At 44.8% G+C, this 15,262-nt stretch overlaps 1 protein-coding gene across 1 annotated transcript in view; it reads right to left on the reverse strand.

Annotated features, from left to right (window-relative positions):
* The window catches only part of SARS1 (seryl-tRNA synthetase 1), a 423,834-nt gene that overhangs the window by 120,748 nt on the left and 287,824 nt on the right, over positions 1-15,262 (reverse strand). The window lies entirely within an intron of this gene.

The raw sequence follows: 15,262 nt of genomic DNA on the forward strand, positions 1-15,262 counted from the left end.
AAAAGAAAAGTACAGTTTTGTACCTACCATAAATGTAGATGTTCGAAGATCCACATTGCTGCAGTCCTTACACTTGGGGTAGTCCACTGTCCTCGGTCGGCCCGAATATCAAAGTATAAGGCTGACGTCGGTCAAGGCGCATTAGACTGACATCAGGACGTCAGGGTACAAATGTGCATGACCGACGTCATATCCTCAGTCTTTTCTTGCCCCAGATGTCAGAAGACCCAAAAGAAAGGTCAAAACCAAAAGACAGCAAATAATCAACCAACCACCCTTGCACTAACAAAATGTACAATATATATATAATAAATACAATATTTACAACCCAACCCACACAACTGCCTCTAACTACAGAGGGGAAGGAGGGAGGGTAAATTGGACTGCAGCAATGTGGATCTTCGAACATCTACATTTATGGTAGGTACAAAACTGTACTATGTTCCTCATCTCACATTGCTGCAGTCCTTACACTTGGGTAGAATCCCAAAGCAGAGGTAAGGGAGGATGGCAAACCTATAAAGCAGCAGGAGCTGCCAAAATGCCCTGTAAAATAGCAGTGGCAAAACCAGCCCTAGATTTAGAGTAAAGTGGAAGGTGATAATGCTTAGAGAAAGTATGCACTGAACTCCAAGTAGCTGCCTCCAAAATATCCTTAGTTGCCACCCCTTAAAAGCTGTCGAAGTGGCAGTAGCCCTAGTGGAATGAGGCCTAATCCCAGCTGGAATCTCCTTACCATGATGGGAATAACAGAAAGCAATGCAAAACCCAATCCACTTAGAAATAGTTTGTTTTGACACAGGCTTGCCCGGAGAACCCAAAGCAAAAGAAACAAATAACTGCTGAGACTGCCTGAACCCTTTAGTTCTGCTCAAATAATATCGCAACTGCCTGTGTACATCTAAAGTGTGCAAAATCTTTTCCCCTTTATTTTGAGGATTTGCATAAAAAGTAGGCAGATGAATAGTTTGGTTTAAAGCCACACTAGAAACCACTTTAGGCATAAAGGAAGGATTAGTACGCAAAGATACCCTATCCTTATGGAAAATCAAGAAAGGCTCAACTGACATAAGGGCCTGTAATTCAGAAACCCTTCTTGCAGAGGTAATGGGCAACAAAAAAAACAGTCTTCCATGATAAATATTTCAGCTCGGCAGTAGCTGCAGGCTCAAAAGGTTGTAGAGTAAGTTTCTCCAACACAAAATTGAGATCCCAAGCAGGAGTAGGAGCTCTACGTGGGGGTCTTATATTCTTTGCCCCTCTAAGAAATTGCTTGAACAAAGGATGAGAAAACAATGGTGGGTCACAGTCATAGTGAGCCGAAATTGCTGCAGCATGAACCTTAATAGAAGAGAAGGACAAACCTTTGTCCAGTAACTCAGTAAGATATTGAAGAGCCACACTTAAATTAGGCTCAGAAACATCAAATTCCTTTGCTGCACTCCAAAATAAAAATCTCTTCCATTTATCTGCACACTTTCCTTGTACTAGGCCTTCTGGCTTCCAAAATAACATTCAAAACTTGCTGTGGAAGTCGAGACCCTCCAGGGTTCAAAACAGAATATGCCAGGCTGTTAGGTGAAGAGAGTGAAGTTTGACATTGAGTAAATGACTGTTCTCCTGAGACAGCAGGTGTTGAATCAAGGCAAAGGCCATGGAGGCTCCTGCACAGACTTCTCAGTAAAGGGTACCAATGCTGTCGAGGCCAATCTGGAGCTATTAAAATCATCCTTGGCTTGTCCTGTCTGACCTTTAGGAGTACCTTTGGGAGGAGAGGCAGAGGTGGAAAGGCATACACATGAAGATTGTTCCAATTGAAAGAAAGAGCATCCACTTTCCAGGCTGTGGGATGAAACCTTTTGTGCAAAACTTTGGCAGCTGGTAGTTTAGTGGAGAAGCGAACAGATCTATGTCTGGAGTTCCCCATGACACTGTCAATTTCTGAAATACATGAGGATCCAATTTCCACTCGTGGGGATCCATAATTCGTCTGCTCAACGCATCTGCTAAGGAGTTCTGTGCTCCGCAGAAACCTTGCCTGAAGATGTAGCTGTAAACTGAGAGCAGTCTCCCACAAAATCATTGCTTGCCTGCATAGAGGATAAGAATGTGTTCCCCCTTGCTTGTTGATGTACCACATGACAGTTGTGTTGTCTGTTAGAATCAACACCTGCCCTGGGAGAAGTAAATCCTTGAAAGCTATTAATGCAAATTGGACTGCTAACATCTCCTTCAAGTTGATATGTAGATGTTGTAGTCTGGCAGGCCACGTGTCTTGTATCCACTTTCCATTTAGATGAGCTCCCCAAGCTTTGTCTGAGGCATCTGTCGTTAGAATCTGACTCGCCTCTGGCCGGGTCACAGAGAGTCCCTTGTTTAGGTGACATTCCTGAGCCCACCACAAAAATTCCTTTTGAATGCAAGGTATTATCTGAATGACAGTGTCCATATCCTGGCAGTGCTGTGTCCATACATTTTTGAGATACCATTGTAGCTTCCTCATATGCAGTTTGGCATTGGGAAGCACCAGAATACAAGATGCCATGAACCCCAAGGCTTGAAGGACTGTCTTTGCAGTCAGCCTGGACTGACGAGACAATTGATGGAAGTAAAGGGAAAGATTCTTTTGTTTGTCCGGGGTCAAAAAGGCCATCTGGGATGCTGTATTCAGTCTTACACCCAGAAAGCACATGTCCAGAGAGGGTACTAGACTGGACTTTATTTCGTTCACAGAATACCCCAGGCATCTTAGCGCTGCTATCACATATTGCAGATGATGAAGAAGTTCGTCCCTTTCTTGAGCCAGAATCAGGCAATCGTCCAAATAAGGATAAATCTGTATTCCTTTTAGCCTGAAGAAAGCTATCACTGGAGCCAGAACTTTTGTAAACACTCTGGGCGCAGTAGATAAGCCAAAGGGCAATGCAGAGAACTGATAATGAAAAGTTCCAGCCCGAAAACGCAGATACTTCCTGCAACTTAGTCTGATAGGAACATGAAGGTAAGCCTCCTTGAGATCCAGAGTTACCATCCAGTGATCTTTGCCCAGCAGAGGTAAAAGCTGTTGTAACGTCAACATTTTGAACTTGGGAATGTCCAGATAAGTGTTGAGGACAGATAAATCCAAAATTGGTCTCCACGTGTTCCCCTTCTTTGGTACTAGGAACAGGCGAGAATAAAATCCTAGGCCCACTTCTGGCAGAGGGACCGGCTGTATGGCCCCTATTTGAAGTAGCAGAGAAATTTGTTTGTGAGCCTCTATTCTTTGTTGAGGAGGAACGTCTGGCATGCCTTTGAAAGGAGGCAAGGTATGGAAATAAAACCTGTAACCTCTGTGTATGATATCCAATACCCATCTGTCTTGGGTAATTAAACTCCAATTTTCCTTGAAAAGTGCCAACCGTCCTCCCAAAGGTGCTGCCAGACGAGAAGGCTCCGGCAGCTGAAAAGGTAGGTCATTGGGCCTGTTTACGAAAGGACTGACCCCTGCCCTCACCCGAAGACTGTGCAGGTGAACTCCCTGTTCTAGGCCTGAAAGCGCCCTGAGCTCTGCCCCTACCACGTCTAGATCTACCCCTAGACTGGGAATCATAAGAAGGATACGTCCACCCCTTGGTAGGCCAATTCCTACTAAACTTCGGAGGCTGAACCTGCAAAAAATCTTTAACAGTCTGCATAGACTTAGCCTTGTCTTCCATTTTCTTTAAAACTGCCTCCACAGGTGAGCCAAACAACACATCAGACTGTAAAGGAGCATCTAAAATCCTTGTCTTAACATGGTCAGATAAATTCTGATCCCTCAGCCAGGCGTGCCTGCGAAGAACTGACCCAGTGGCAGCCACTCTAGACGAGGCCTGTACAGCATCAAAACCACATTGCAAAGAATGCTTACCCACCTGTTCAGAAACATGTACCAAATCCTGTAATTCCTTACACTCAATACCTTCCGCCAGAGCATCGACCTTAGACTTCAATTGAGAAAGTAGATAGTTTTGGTATTTCAGCATGTGAAACTGGCAATTCAAAGCCCTCATAGCTAAGGTGGAAGAAGTATAGACTTTCTTTCCCCATCTATCCAGAGCCCTGGCCTCTTTATCTGGAGGAACCGGATTTTTTACAACAGAAGCCTTGACACCCTTAGGCCCTTGACTAACAGTTTCTGGGTCCGCCCTAGGACTCTTAAAAAGATATTTATGAGCTTCAGGCACCCTGTAATACCTATCCGGTTTAACATGAGCAGGAGGCAAAGAATCAGGATTAAGAGCAGCCTCTGCAAACACATCTTCCACAACATCCAGAACAGGAGGTATAGCCAAAGGCCTATGCTGGGGTAAAAAAGTACAGTTTTGTACCTACCATAAATGTAGATGTTCGAGGATGCACATTGCTGCAGTCCTAACTATTGGGTAGTCCGCTGTCCAGTCGGCCCGAATACCAAAGTATATGGCTGACGTCGGTCAGGGCGCATTAGACTGACGTCAGAACGTCAGGGTACTAATGCGCATGACCGACGTCATATCCTCAGTCTTTTCTTGCCCCAGATGTCAGAAGACCCTGAAAAGCTAAGGCCGAAAAATACAGTTTTGTACCTACCATAAATGTAGATGTTCGAGGATCCACATTGCTGCAGTCCTAACTATTGGGTAGTCCGCTGTCCAGTCGGCCCGAATACCAAAGTATATGGCTGACGGCGGTCAGGGCGCATTAGACTGACGTCAGTACGTCAGGGTACTAATGCGCATGACCGACGCCATTTCCTCAGTCTTTTCTTGCCCCAGATGTCAGAAGACCCTAAAAAAACAAGGCCCAATATACCTGCACCAAAAATATGTACAATATATACAAAATAATCAGCATATAACCTCACCTACACAACCACCCCTAAACACAGAGGGGAAGGAGGGGATTGGACTGCAGCAATGTGGATCCTCGAACATCTACATTTATGGTAGGTACAAAACTGTACTATGTTCTTCATTCCACATTGCTGCAGTCCTAACTATTGGGTAGAATCCCAAAGCAGAGGTAAGGGAGGCTGGCAAATCATAAAGAAGCAGGAGCTGACAACATGCCTTGCAAAATAGCTGTGGCAAAACCAGCCCTAGACTTAGAGTAGAGAGGAAGGTGATAATGCTTAGAGAAAGTATGCACTGAACTCCAAGTAGCTGCCTCCAAAATATCCTTAGTTGCCACCCCTTAGGAATGCTGTTGAAGTGGCAGTAGCCCTAGTGGAATGAGGCCTAATCCCAGCTGGAATCTCCTTGCCATGATGGGAATAACAAAATGCAATGCAAAACCCAATCCACCTAGAAATAGTTTGTTTTGACACAGGCTTGCCCTGAACTCAAAGCAAAAGAAACAAACAACTGCTGAGACTGCCTAAAATCCTTAGTCCTGCTTAAATAATAACGCAATTGCCTGTGTACATCTAAAGTGTGCAAAATCTTTTCCCTTTATTTTGGGGGTCTGCATAAAAGTAGGCAAATGAATAGTTTGGTTTAAAGCCACACTAGAAACCACCTTAGGCATAAAGGAAGGATTAGTACGTAATGATACCCTATCCTTATGGAAAATCAAAAGGGCTCTACTGCCATAAGGGCCTGCAACTCAGACACCCTTCTTGCAGAAGTAATAGCCAACAGAAAAGCAGTCTTCCATGACAAGTATTTCAATTCAGCAGTAGCCGCAGGCTCAAAAGGTTGTAGAGTAAGTTTTTCCAACACAAAATTGAGATCCCAAGCAGGAGTAGGAGCTCATGGGGGTCTTATATTCTTTGCCCCTCTAAGAAACTGCTTGAGCAAAGGATGCGAAAACAATGGTGGGTCACAATCATAGTGAGCTGAAATTGCTGCAGCATGAATCTTAATGGAAGAGAAGGACAAACCTCTGTCCAATAACTCAGTAAGATATTGAAGAGCCACACTCAAATTAGGCTCAGAAATCTCCAAATTCTTTGCTGTACTCCAAAATAAAAATCTCTTCCATTTTTCATGCGTACACTTTCCTTGTACTAGGTCGTCTAGCTTCCATAATCACATTTAAAACTTGTTGAGGAAGTTGAGACCTGCTGTGTTTCAACACAGAATATGCCAGGCTGTTAGATGAAGAGAGTGAAGCTTGACATTGAGCAGATGACCGTCCTTCTGAGATAACAGATGTGGAATCAAAGGTAAAGGCCATGGAGGCTTCCTTACCAGACTCCTTAGTAGTGGGTACCAGTGTTGCCGAGGCCAATCTGGAGCTATTAAAATCATCCTTGGCTTGTCTTGTCTGACCTTTAATAGCACCTTTGGAAGAAGAGGCAGAGGAGGAAAGGCATACACATGAAGATTTTTCCAACTGAAAGACAGAGCATCCACTTTCCAAGCTGTGTGATGAAACCCCTTTGTGCAAAACTTTGGCAGCTGGTGGTTTAGTGGAGAAGCGAACAGATCTATGTCTGGAGTTCCCCATGACACTGTCATTTTCTGAAATACATGAAGATCCAGTTTCCACTCGTGGGGATCCATGATTTGTCTGCTTAACACGTCTGCTAAGGAGTTCTGTGCTCCCGGCAGAAACCTTGCCTGAAGAGTTAGTTGCAAGCTGAGCGCAGTCTCCCATAAAATCATTGCTTGCCTGCATAGAGGATAAGAATGTGTTCCCCCTTGTTTGTTGATGTACCACATGACAGTTGTGTTGTCTGTTAGAATCAACACCTGCCCTGGAAGAAGTAACTCCTTGAAAGCCATTAATGCAAACTGGACTGCTAACATCTCCTTCATGTTGATATGTAGATGCTGTAGTCTGGCAGGCCACTTGTCTTGTATCCACTTTCCATTTAGATGAGCTCCCAAGCAATGTCCGAGGCATCTGTCGTTAAAATCTGACTCGCCTCTGGCCGGGTCACAGAGAGTCCCTTGTTTAGGTGACATTCCTGAGCCCACCACAAAAATTCTTTTTGAAGGCAAGGTATTATTTGAATGACAGTGTCCAAATCCTGGCAGTGCTGTGTCCATACATTTTTGAGATACCATTGCAGCTTCCTCATATGCAGTTTGGCATTGGGAAGCACTAGAATACAAGATGCCATGAACCCTAATGCTTGAAGGACTGTCCTTGCAGTCAGCACGGACTGATGAGATAGTTGATGGAAGTAAAGTGATAGATTCTTTTGTTTGTCCGGGGTTAAAAAGGCCATCTGGGCTGCTGTATTCAGTCTCACACCCAGAAAGCACATGTCTTGAGAGGGTACTAGACTGGACTTTATTTCGTTCACAGAATACCCTAGGCATCTTAGCACTGCTATAACATATTCCAGATGCTGTAGAAGGTCTTCCTTTTCTTGAGCCAGAATCAGGCAGTCGTCCAAGTAAGGATAGATTTGAATTCCTTTTAGCCTGAAATAAGCTATCACTGGAGCCAGAACCTTTGTGAATACTCTGGGCAGTAGATAAGCCAAAGGGCAATGCAGAGAACTGATAATGAGAATGTCCAGCTCGAAGACGCAGATACTTCCTGCAACTTAGTCTTATAGGCACATGAAGGTAAGCTTCCTTGAGATCTAAAGTTACCATCCAGTGATCTTTGCCCAGCAGAGGTAAAAGCTGTTGTAACGTCAACATCTTGAACTTGGGAATGTCCAGATAAGTGTTGAGGAGAGATAAATCCAAAATTGGTCTCCACGTGTTCCCCTTTTTTGGTACTAGGAACAGGCGAGAATAAAATCCTAGGCCCCTTTCTGATACAGGGACTGGCTGAATGGGCCCTATTTGAAGTAACAGAGAAATTTGCTTGTGAGCCTCTTTCCTTTGTGGAGGAGGAACGTCTGGCATGCCTTTGAAAGGGGGCAATGTATGGAAATAAAACCTGTAACCGTGGTGAATGATATCCAACACCCATCTGTCTTGAGTAATTAAATCCCAATTTTCTTTGAAAAGAGACAGTCTTCCTCCCAAAGGAGCTGCCAGACGAGAATCTACTGGCAGCTGAAAAGGCAGGTCATTGGGTCTGTTTACGAAAGGACTGACCCCTGCCCTCACCAGAAGTCTGAGCAGGTGAACTCCCTGTTCTAGGCCTAAAAGAACCTTGAGCTCTGCCCCTGCCACGTCTAGACCTACCCCTAGACTGGGAATCATAAGCAGGATATGTCCATCCCTTAGTAGGCCAATTTCTACTAAACTTCGGTGGCTGCACCTGCAAAAAATCTTTAACAGTTTGCATAGACTTAGCTTTGTCCTCCATTTTCTTTAAAACTGCTTCCACAGGCGAACCAAACAACACATCAGACTGTAAAGGAGCATCCAAAATCCTTGTCTTAACATGCTCAGCTAAATTCTGATCCCTCAACCAGGCATGCCTGCGAAGAACAGAACTAGTGGCAGCCACCCTCGAGGAGGCCTGTACAGCATCAAAACCACATTGCAAAGAATGCTTACCCACTTGTTCAGACACATGAACTAAATCCAGCAACTCTTTACACTCAATACCTTCCGCCAAAGCATCTACCTTAGACTTCAATTGTGAAAGGAGATAATTTTGATATTTTAGCATGTGAAACTGACAATTCAACGCCCTCATGGCTAAAGTGGAAGAAGTATACACTTTCTTTCCCCATCTATCCAAAGCCCGTGCCTCTTTATCAGTGGGAACAGGGTTTTTAACAACAGAGGCCTTAACACCTTTAGGTCCCTGAGAAACAGTTTCTGGGTCTGCCCTAGGACTCTTAAAAAGATACTTATGAGCTTCAGGCACCCTATAGTACCTATCAGGTTTAACAGGAGCAGGAGGCAAAGAATCAGGGTTCAGGGAAGCCTCTGCAAAAACATCTTCCACCACATTCAACACAGGAGGTATAGCTAAGGGCCTATGCTGGGGTAAAAACAAGAATTCCCTAAGCCTTTTCCTAGAATCAGAGTAATCTTGGCCTTCCCATTTAAAGTGCTCCCTCATGGAATGCAGAGTCTCTGAAAATGAGAAATCCTCAGGAGGAGAAGCTGTAGGAGTGGAATCATCCACATCAGAATCAGAATAAGGAGGATACTCCTGCAAGTCTTCCGCAGAAGACTCAGAAGCCTCTGAACACTGTTCAAAACACTCAAACTCAGGTTCCACCCTAGGCCTCTTATCAGGAGGGGGCATAGAACCTCTAATCATAGTAATCAAATCTTCTGCCATTTTAAGCATATGTTTCTCAGGCACAGAACCTGAAGTGCTAGGAGAAGCCCCCACTGAAGCTAAACTCGGCCTACCTCTCAAAGAAGTTTTGGAAACAGAAGGAGAGGCCCTAACTACCTTGGGAAGAGTGGGAAGAACAGTCACCTGAGAAGCCCCCTCAGCCTGGCCTACCTCCTGAGAAGGCACATCCTGTAACAGCAAAGTCTCTGCCTGAGACTCCAAAGAAACTCCTGGCAAAACCTCTGGCTCCACTGAGCCTTCTAAAGAACCGACGTCCGGGACTGCCGGTTCATCAACCCTAAGCTTCGCTGTTTTGTCCTTGCGCTTTTTGGACGAAGCGGGCGTCGGAACATCCGACGGCATTTTATAATTACAACGCTTCCCAAACACTAACCTGGCACAGTCTAACCTCCTCTTAATAGTGCGTTTGTTAAATCTAGCACAAGAGCGGCATCCAACAACGTCGTGCTCAGGCCCTAAACAAGGTATACACAAGGTATGGTAATCCCTATGAGGTATCTGTTTCCCACAAGAAATACAGTTATTCACTTTTTCTGACATCCGGTTAAATACTGAGGCAAGAAAAACCAAAATGTTCCCAACGGGTACTTAGCCAACTTTGATTCGGTCTGAAACTCCGACTTCAGAAAATTTCAGAACGCCAACCTGCACTCGCAAAAACTGCTTCTGCATCGGACCATGCGGCAAAAAAGACTGAGGAAATGGCGTCGGTCATGCGCATTAGTACCCTGACGTACTGACGTCAGTCTAATGCGCCCTGACCGACGTCAGCCATATACTTTGGTATTCGGGCCGACTGGACAGCGGACTACCCAATAGTTAGGACTGCAGCAATGTGGAATGAAGAACATCCAAAAATTCCAAACATACCTGCACCAAAAATATGTACAATATATACAAAATTACCAGAATATAACCTCACCTACACAACCACCCTTAAACACAGAGGGGAAGGAGGGAGGGTAAATTGGACTGCAGCAATGTGGATCCTCGAACATCTACATTTATGGTAGGTACAAAACTGTACTATGTTCTTCATTCCACATTGCTGCAGTCCTAACTATTGGGTAGAATCCCAAAGCAGAGGTAAGGGAGGCTGGCAAATCATAAGGAAGCAGGAACTGACAACATGCCTTGCAAAATAGCTGTGGCAAAACCAGCCCTAGACTTAGAGTAGAGAGGAAGGTGATAATGCTTAGAGAAAGTATGCACTGAACTCCAAGTAGCTGCCTCCAAAATATCCTTAGTGGCCACCCCTTAGAAATGCTGTAGAAGTGGCAGTAGCCCTAGTGGAATGAGGCCTAATTCCAGCTGGAATCTCCTTGCCATGATGGGAATAACAAAATGCAATGCAAAACCCAATCCACCTAGAAATAGTTTGTTTTGACACAGGCTTGCCCTGCGGACCCAAAGCAAAAGAAACAAACAACTGCTGAGACTGCCTAAAATCCTTAGTCCTGCTCAAATAATAACGCAGTTGCCTGTGTACATCTAAAGTGTGCAAAATCTTTTCCCCTTTATTTTGGGGATCTGCATAAAAAGTAGGCAAATGAATAGTTTGGTTTAAAGCCACACTAGAAACCACCTTAGGCATAAAGGAAGGATTAGTACGTAAAGATACCCTATCCTTATGAAAAATCAAAAGGCTCTACCGCCATAAGGGCCTGCAACTCAGAAACCCTTCTTGCAGAAGTAATGGCCAACAAAAAAGCAGTCTTCCATGACAAATATTTCAATTCAGCAGTAGCCGAGGCTCAAAAGGTTGTAGAGTAAGTTTCTCCAACACAAAATTGAGATCCCAAGCAGGAGTAGGAGCTCTACGGGGGTCTTATATTCTTTGCCCTCTAAGAAATTGCTTGAACAAAGGATGCGAAAACAATGGTGGGTCACAATCATAGTGAGCTGAAATTGCTGCAGCATGAATCTTAATGGAAGAGAAAGACAAACCTTTGTCCAATAACTCAGTAAGATATTGAAGAGCCACACTCAAATTAGGCTCAGAAATCTCCAAATTGTTTGCTGCACTCCAAAATAAAAATCTCTTCCATTTTTCTGCGTACACTTTCCTTGTACTAGGTCTTCTGGCTTCCATAATCACATTTAAAACTTGTTGAGGAAGTTGAGACCTGCTGTGTTTCAAAACAGAATATGCCAGGCTGTTAGATGAAGAGAGTGAAGCTTGACATTGAGCAGGTGACCGTCCCTCTGAGACAACAGGTGTGGAATCAAGGGTAAAGGCCATGGAGGCTTCCTTACCAGACTCCTCAGTAATGGGTACCAGTGCTGCCGAGGCCAATCTGGAGCTATTAAAATCATCCTTGGCTTGTCTTGTCTGACCTTTAGAAGCACCTTTGGGAGAAGAGGCAGAGGTGGAAAAGCATACACATGAAGATTTTTCCAACTGAAAGAAAGAGCATCCACTTTCCAAGCTGTGTGATGAAACCTCTTTGTGCAAAACTTTGGCAGCTGGTGGTTTAGTGGAGAAGCGAACAGATCTATGTCTGGAGTTCCCCATGACACTGTCAATTTTTGAAATACATGAAGATCCAGTTTCCACTCATGGGGATCCATGATTTGTCTGCTTAACACATCTGCTAAGGAGTTCTGTGCTCCCGGCAGAAACCTTGCCTGAAGAGTTAGTTGCAAGCTGAGCGCAGTCTCCCATAAAATCATTGCTTGCCTGTACAATGGGTAAGAATGTGTTCCCCCTTGTTTGTTGATGTACCACATGACAGTAGAATCAACACCTGCCCTGGAAGAAGTAACTCCTTGAAAGCCATTAATGCAAACTGGACTGCTAACATCTCTTTCATGTTGATATGTAGATGCTGTAGTCTGGCAGGCCACTTGTCTTGTATCCACTTTCCATTTAGATGAGCTCCCCAAGCAATGTCTGAGGCATCTGTCGTTAGAATCTGACTCGCCTCTGGCCGGGTCACAGAGAGTCCCTTGTTTAGGTGACACTCCTGAGCCCACCACAAAAATTCCTTTTGAATGCAAGGTATTATTTGAATGACAGTGTCCAAATCCTGGCAGTGCTGTGTCCATACATTTTTGAGATACCATTGCAGCTTCCTCATATGCAGTTTGGCATTGGGAAGCACCAGAATACAAGATGCCATGAACCCTAAGGCTTGAAGGACTGTCCTTGCAGTCAGCCCGGACTGAAGAGATAGTTGATGGAAGTAACTGGAAAGATTCTTTTGTTTGTCCGGGGTTAAAAGGCCATCTGGGCTGCTGTATTCAGTCTCACACCCAGAAAGCACATGTCTTGAGAGGGTACTAGACTGGACTTTATTTCGCTCACAGAATACCCTAGGCATCTTAGCACTGCTATGACATAATCCAAATGCTGTAGAAGGTCTTCCTTTTCTTGAGCTAGAATCAGGCAGTCGTCCAAGTAAGGATAGATTTGAATTCCTTTTAGCCTGAAGTAAGCTATCACTGGAGCCAGAACCTTTGTGAATACTCTGGGCAGTGGATAAGCCAAAGGGCAATGCAGAGAACTGATAATGAGAATTTCCAGCTCGAAAACGCAGATACTTCCTGCAACTTAGTCTTATAGGCACATGAAGGTAAGCTTCCTTGAGATCTAAAGTTACCATCCAGTGATCCTTGCCCAGCAGAGGTAAAAGCTGTTGTAACGTCAACATTTTGAACTTGGGAATGTCCAGATAAGTGTTGAGGATAGATAAATCCAAAATTGGCCTCCACGTGTTCCCCTTTTTCGGTACTAGGAACAGGCGAGAATAAAATCCTAGGCCCCTTTCTGGCACAGGAACTGGCTGAATGGCCCCTATGTGGAGCAACAGAGAAATTTGCTTGTGAGCCTCTTGTCTTTGTAGAGGAGGAATGTCTGCCATGCCTTTGAAAGGAGGCATGGTATGGAAATAAAACCTGTAACCGTGGTGAATGATATCCAGAACCCATCTGTCTTGGGTAATTAAATCCCAATTTTCTTTGAAAAGAGACAGCCTTCCTCCCAAAGGTGCTGCCAGGCGAGAATGTACTGGCAGCTGAAAAGGCAGGTCATTGGGTCTGCTTACGAAAGGACTGACCCCTGCCCTCACCAGAAGTCTGAGCAGGGGAACTCCCTGTCCTAGGCCTAAAAGAACCTTGAGCTCTGCCCCTACCACGTCTAGACCTACCCCTAGACTGGGAATCATAAGCAGGATAAGTCCATCCCTTAGTAGGCCAATTTCTACTAAACTGGAGGCTGCACCTGCAAAAATCCTTAACAGTTTGCATAGACTTAGCCTTGTCCTCCATTTTCTTTAAGACTGCTTCCACAGGCGAACCAAACAACACATCAGACTGCAAAGGAGCATCCAAAATCCTTGTTTTAACATGCTCAGCTAAATTCTGATCTCTCAACCAGGCATGCCTACGAAGAACAGAACCAGTGGCAGCCACCCTCGAGGAGGCCTGCACAGCATCAAAACCACATTGCAAGGAATGTTTACCCACCTGTTCAGACACATGAACTAAATCCTGCAACTCTTTACACTCAATACCTTCTGCCAGAGCATCCACCTTAGATTTCAACTGTGAAAGGAGATAATTCTGATATTTTAACATGTGAAACTGACAATTCAACGCCCTCATGGCTAAAGTGGAAGAAGTATACACTTTCTTTCCCCATCTATCCAAAGCCCTTGCCTCTTTATCAGGAGGAACAGGATTTTTAACAACAGAGGCCTTCACACCTTTAGGCCCCTGAGAGACAGTTTCGGGTCTGCCCTAGGACTCTTAAAAGATACTTATGAGCTTCAGGCACCCTATAGTACCTATCCGGTTTAACTGGGGCAGGAGGCAAAGAATCAGGATTGAGGGAAGCCTCTGCAAAACATCTTCCACCACATTCAGAACAGGAGGTATAGCTAAAGGCCTATGCTGGGGTAAAAACAAGAATTCCCTAAGCCTCTTCCTGGAATCAGAGAAATCTTGACCTTCCCATTTAAAATGCTCCCTCATGGAATGCAGAGTCTCTGAAAATGAAAAATCCTCAGGAGGAGAAGCTGAAGGAGTAGAATCATCCACATCAGAATCAGAATAAGGAGGATACTCCTGCAAGTCTTCAGCCGAAGACTCAGAAGCCACCGAACATTGCTCAAAACTCTCAAACTCAGGTTCCACCCTAGGCCTCTTATCAGGAGGGGGCATAGAACCTCTAATCATAGTAATCAAATCCTCTGCCATTTTAAGCATATGTTTCTTAGGCAAAGACCCTGAAGCACTAGGAGAAACCCCCACTGAAGTTAAACTTGGCCTGCCTCTCAAAGAAGCCTTGGAAACAGAAGGGAGGCTCTAACCACCTTAGGAAGAGAGGGAAGAACAGCCACCTGAGAAGCCCCTCAGCCTGGCCTACTTCCTCTTGAGGATACATCCTGTAACAGTAAAGTCTCTCCCTGAGACTCCAAAGAAACACCTGGCAAAACCTCCGGCTCCACTGAGCCTTCTAAAGATCCGGCGTCTGGGACTGTCGGTTCCTCCACTCTAGGCTTTGCTGCTTTGTCCTTGCGCTTTTGGCGAAGTGGCCGGAGCCTCCGGCGGCATTTTATAATTACAACGCTTCCCAAAACTAACCTGGCACAGTCTAACCTTCTCTTAATAGTGTGTTTGTTAAATCTAGCACAAGAGCGGCATCCAACAACGTCGTGCTCAGGCCCTAAACAAGGTATACACAAAGTATGGTAATCCCTATGAGGTATCTGTTTCCCACAAGAAATACAGTTATTCACTTTTTCTGACATCCGGTTAAATACTGAGGCAAGAAAAAACCAAAATATTCCCCAACGGGGTACTTAGCCAACTTTGATTCGGTCTGAAACTCTGACTTCAGAAACTTTCAGAACGCCAACCTGCACTCGCAAAATTGCTTCTGCATCGGACCATGTGGCAAAAAAGACTGATGATATGACGTCGGTCATGCGCATTAGTACCCTGACGTTCTGACGTCAGTCTAATGCGCCCTGACCGACGTCAGCCATATACTTTGGTATTCGGGCCGACTGGACAGCGGACTACCCAATAGTTAGGACTGCAGCAATGTGGAATGAAGAACATCAAAAATTCCCTAAGCCTT

Source organism: Protopterus annectens, chromosome 7.part0 (assembly GCF_019279795.1).
Source record: "Protopterus annectens isolate FY-2018-M chromosome 7.part0, PAN1.0, whole genome shotgun sequence".
Taxonomy (NCBI): Eukaryota; Metazoa; Chordata; order Ceratodontiformes; family Protopteridae; genus Protopterus; species Protopterus annectens.